This window comes from Dipteris shenzhenensis, chromosome 19, assembly GCF_047967505.1.
Source record: "Dipteris shenzhenensis isolate YYH24624 ecotype China chromosome 19, Dip_SZ_1.0, whole genome shotgun sequence".
NCBI lineage: Eukaryota > Viridiplantae > Streptophyta > Polypodiopsida > Gleicheniales > Dipteridaceae > Dipteris > Dipteris shenzhenensis.
In genome coordinates, this window is record NC_141614.1 from 3,548,878 (window position 1) to 3,554,893 (window position 6,016).

Below are 6,016 nucleotides of genomic sequence, written 5' to 3' on the forward strand. Positions count from 1 at the left end.
TTGTAGCCTTGTTGGTGTTGGGATGAAGGGGGGAGAGAGAGAGAGAAGAGGACTCTAACCACAACGTTTTTTCGTCTTGTAGCTGTTGGGATGAAGGGGGGAAAGAGATGAGAGGACTTTGCACACAAGAGGAGCTAATTGTACACTACAATAAGGGTTACTCTAGTCCACAGTCCTCTTGGGATTGCACTATGAAGTGCAATCTACCACATGCTCTAATAGCCCACCTTAAAAATTACATTGTGTAAGTAGAGGTGCTTTGCAAAAAAGTCATGGATTTTTTTGGACTAAAACTGTTCCGTTTTATGACAACCAATCTGATAAGGAGAAAAAATCAAAGAAATATGAACATACGATATGCTTGTGTATGCATTGAAAGTATCTGCATGAAGTACGACACTTTCTTCTCTTAAGTTGCAATGAGTACTGCTATCGAAAAAGAGAGATTTATTGAGGGAATGTGGTCTTGTGGAGATCCCAGCAACCTTTTTCTTTACTACTTTATTGATGATGAAGCCTCAATGATCTCTCTCTCTCTCTCTCTCTCTAATATATATATATATTCCTGGATTCATCATTGCATATTCATTTGGGTACATATATATTGGCAGCAGGTATATACTGTTGGAGGCAGCTTCTGAAATGATTTTACTGGATCCCATGAACTTGAGTAAAGCGTGTTGGTTTCTATTAGAATATCCTTCCGATATATATATTGTCAAATTCCAATTCTTCATTGAAACTTGGAATTTTTTCTTCTTTCATATTATATCTTGGCATTTTAAAATACGTGGCCTCTGTACTGTAATCTCATCTATCAATGCTCTTTGCAAGAGGCTTATATGAATTGATCATACTTCTTGTTGAAGGCTTATCCAATTATTAGTAATCATGGTACTCACATTTGGGGGCTATCCCATTTATTTGTTGTAGCTGCTGCTTTTCAGAGGCTTACCTTGACTGATGGTGGTGCTTCCAATAGGAGGCTTACCTAAATTCTTCAGTGTTTCTACATCTCTATATAGGTGCTCACAGTAATTGAGTCTTATCCTTTGCAAGGAAAATTGTCTTGAGTGGTTGCTTTTATGCTAGAAGAAACATGTACTGACAGTTTTGATAATTGAAGAATATGGAAAATTTGATGGATTCACTTGGTATTGGTGTTAGTAAATGCTTTTCAAAATGTTCTTGCTTTCAAAATTGCAGGCACTTTGTGTTGACTGCCATAATACTTTTCAATTGATGGTGGTTAGTTGTTGAATGATGATTGTCTCCTCTTGATCTGGTAATTGCTTGATGCACAAAATGACAGAATCCTTTGACTTCGGCGGTGGTCAGGGGAGGCCACTAGTTGGTGGGAGGACAAGCCTCCCTTTCCCAAGAGAAAAACTCATAGCAAATAGCTCTGTTTTGAAAGAGCCCAACTTTGTGCACAGTACCAAGGCTGCCATATTAGGGTTCTCTGTCCTGGGAGAGGTTTGTGGTAGTAATGCAGAGGGTAATAAGCAGGGTGGGTAAAAGGAATGCTGCAGAGAGAAAAAGGGAGCAAAGACTCTCTAGGCTGAATGGGATGCTTTCCTTCTGGCCAGACAAACTAGACAATTAGCCCAACAAGATTCAGAGGTACTATGCTCTCCGAAAAAGAGAGCAGGAAAGCTCAGGCAGGCAGGTTGCTGTTCAGGAAATTGTATTATGAGAGGTGCGAGCTCCGTCAAAATATTTCTTCCATGCCCTTCTGGAGAAGAGGGGTAGAGAATGTATCTTGATGGCCAGGGACAACTCCTGCCTTCCTGGTGGACCCATTTGAGGATGACTCCAGAGAGAGGGTTCATACTGAAAGTGAACCAAGATTAGGCTAATTGGGTCCGAAAACAGCAGTGACTCATCTGCAAAACATCGGATCACCATTTGGAAACTCTCATCGACCGGTAAACCCTTGACTTGATCCTCTGCAACTGCCTTCACAATTGCCGCAAAAAGAAGAGGGGCCAGTGGGCAGCCCTGCCTCATAGATCTGAGAATAAAGGATCCCACCACCAGCATGTTTAGCATTAGACTGGACCTAGCCAGGAAAAGTGGCTGCATAGATATTGTCCATTATACACGAACCCTTAATTAGTTCATGCTGCCTAGGAGATGCCACTTTTGCAGAACCAGAGTCATTTGTATGGCCACCACCTTGGCCTACATTTTCTACAGCACTGTCAGCATGGTTATTGGTACTCTACCAAGTAAACATGCGACATTAGTGAAATAGAAAATGAAGAACCCCAGCCAAATTTTGTACTTGTCCTATTGAGCTTGATAGAAATGTTTGCAACCGCCCTTTTTGATAATTGCATTTTCATTAATGCATATGAACTCTTTCATGCTCCTTACATTCACCTTAGTGTTCTAACCTCTCATGTCTGTCATTGATATCAGCATGCAAGAGAAGAAGAAGCTTATTGGGTCCTACAAGACTTATGTTCAACCAAGTTTTACTTGGGGCTGATGTTTAAAGCTATATGGAAACAACTGGAGAACACTTTTCATTGAGGGTAATATTGCGAGCAATGGATGCCATGATCCATTTCATTGAGGTGAAAGGTGAACTTTAGCAGGTATTTAGTCATCATCATCAAATGATCAGGGAGGATACCCAACTTCAAGTCTATTTGCCTTTTGAAGTCATGAACAATAAAAAGAGAAAAGTGTAGTGCTCTGTTCACCTATGCCCTCTTATTTCTTTAGCCTTCCCTCCTCATAAATTGATTTGTTAGCATTTGTAGCTTGTTTGGGCTCTAAGCATGCATGTTTTGGGTGCAACTCTTTTTAAATTGTATACTTGTTCTTATTTTGTTTGTTGTTAAATATACAACATAACAACGTCCAAACATATTTAAAAACTAGAGTGTAATCACTTGGTAGGGGTGGAAAAATTTAATTTCATCGCATGTACTAAATGGGAATCTGGTTATTATGACTATCAACAAGTTTCAAATTCTAGAATTAATTAGGCCATAGTAACAATTGTAGTGATTTATTCAAAGGGACTTGTATGTGATTACTTGATGCTTGTTATGATTGTCTTCTTGCCAAGGTCAACTGAGGGTCCAAACCATTCATAGTTGTGGAGAATGGATACTTGGTAAATGAAGCTCACATGTAAACAATAGTTGTGAGAAGTATGATAGTGGTGGTGGTTATTGATCCAATTTCACAAGAGCTTTTCATTTATTACTTTTTTCTTCAAGGGTCCACACTATCTATAGCATGTGCAAATTCATATACTTTGCATCAACTCCCACTATTATACATATATGATGAATGCAAATACATCTTCAAGAGTCCACACTATTTATAGCATATGCAAATTCATATACTCTAACACTTTGTTTCTCTTGGATGGGGGTAGGAAAGTTAACCCCGACCTCGATTCTTGGACTCCCGGAAGGATTCGACACTTGGACTTCTTGACTTCTTGTCTACCCTTTGCTTATGATGGACAATTATTTTCATACTCTACACATGTTGACTTGTTCAATTGTTTGGTCAGTTTAAGTGCCCTTAATGTGTAGCCTATATGGTTGAATAATATACTTCTATTCAAATTCTCAATAATCTATTACTCATATCCTTAGAAATATTTATTAGTATTTTGTTGAAGGTATCCAAATGATTGAATTAGCTCTATAATTCAATTATGATGGGATTAGTAAATCTACACACACACACACACACACACACACACACACACACACACACACACACACACACACACACACACACACACACACACACACACACACTTCCTATTCCTTTCCCCCTTTACATTCACTTTACCCTATTTCCTTTCCCCCCCCATCTTTCCCTATTCACTCCTACCTCCCTTAATTTTCCCTAACCTTCCTTATTTATTTTCCCTTTTACTAATTCTTTCTCCCAATTTCTCCCTAAATTCCTTTTTTATAAAAGTAAATTATTAAAAATTTCCCTAATTTTTCTTTCTCTAACTTTTGATTCTTCCTATAACCTTTGTTCGTTAATCCCTTTTAATTTCCAATATTTTCCCTATTTATCTTCCTATCCTTTTACATTTTTTCCTCTATGTTCCTCTAGTTTCTCCCCCCACCCCCTCCCTCCCCCTCTTTTTTCCTTACTTCCCTTATATTTCTCCTTATTTCTCTTATTTTTTCTTACCTTCCTTATTATTTTTTCATTGTTCCTTACTTTCTTATTTGTTCCTTGAAACCCCCCTAAGTTTCCCTTATTTTCCTTAATATCTTCTTTATTTTCTTAAATCTTTATTTTTAAATATTTTCTCTAATTTTTTCTATTTTCTCTTAACATTTTTTCTCTTAATTTTGCCTTATTTTTTCTTAAATTAGATTTTGTATTATTTATTCTTTCAAAATTTCCTTAAATTTTCTCTTATTTCTATTTAATAAATTATTCATTAATTTTTTTGGGGGCTTTTAAAACCAAAATTTCACTTTTTCTCCTTTTTATTCCCTTTTTATTTACTCTCCCTACCCAACTCTACCAAACCCATCAAACCAACCCAACCCCCCCTAACTAATTCACCTCACTCCTCTACCCCGACTATTTCTCTTCCCCATATTCTACACGAGTTGGCTCGTTTCCCCGCTCCCCGAACCATTCCTCTCAACCCCAACTGCAAATCACTCCCATAGCAATTGCCACCCACTGCCTATCTATACATGGGCTGTGATAGCTTTCATTCCCCTTAATTCGCCTCAACTGCGGCACCTTGGCTATCCACCCTGCCCATGCAGACTTCAATTCCCCATCACCCGTGTGCTCTTCCTCCCTTTGAGCCCTAGTACTATAGCGCCAGCCCTCTACTTCTCTCCTCATTATACTCGCTCTCATATTTTAATGTTTGGACAGTGGACTCTCTGTCACCTGTGTGACGGCTGCACATACGCTACAACCTATGCCTCGAGCCTTGTGCAGAATACGCCATTACCTCAAGCCCTCGATGGACTCACAGGTCCCTTGCATTAATGCTCACTCTCTCTCTTTTATACGCTTCTTTTGAACCCCTCTTCCCTCTTTCCATGGAGTTCATAGATCTCTTAAATCTATTCTTTATCTCACTAATTTCCATTACCCTCATTGTTCTGATTCTGTCGCCCTCGCACCACATATATTGCTCCCTCTGTTGTGGTACTACCACCTATGGCTTACTACTCTACTCCCTTCTCCTCATATTGTCCCATCCACCTAGCCCATCCCATTTTATCTCGAACTCCCGTAGTTCCTCCTGCCTCTTGGCCCTCGTGCCTCCTTTGATACCCCCCCTCTACCTGTGTGATCTTGATGACGCTCTCTACGATGGTTTAAATCCTTACGATAGACTCTGCCTCTTACTTCATTCTCTATGCGTTTGTCTACCCCCATCACCTCCACCATGAACTGACAGCTCGCTCTTGCTTGACTTTGGGTCCCTAGCACAATACCTATGTGCACCCAGCTGTTGCCTCCACATGTATGCTGACACCACGCCTGCTCCCTCTTAATTTTGTACATTTCGATTGTGGTGCCTTGGCATTCTTGTCTTTGCCACTCTGCATCCCTTTAGATTTTTAGGTCCCCCCCCCCCCCCCACCTCTCTTCATTTATTAACATTCCTCCTTTCTTAAATCTAGAATCTCCCCTTTCTTTACATTTTTCAATTCCCCCTTTCTTAAATTTAAATATCCCCCTTTCCTAAATTTTATATCCCCCCTTTCTTAAACTTTAAGTTCCCCCCCCCTTTTTCTTTAAAATTATTTCTTTAATTTTCTTTTCTTAAAATTCTTAAAATTCTTTGTTTATCAAATTTTAAGTTCCCCCCCCCTTTTTCTTTAAAATTATTTCTTTAATTTTCTTTTCTTAAAATTCTTAAAATTCTTTCTTTATCATTCTTAAATTTTCTTTGAATTTCTTAATCATTCATTCTTCTTCCTTAAAAAAATACTCCTTATTACTTTATTTTTTACTTATATCTATTTCTTCTTTTTTCTCCTCT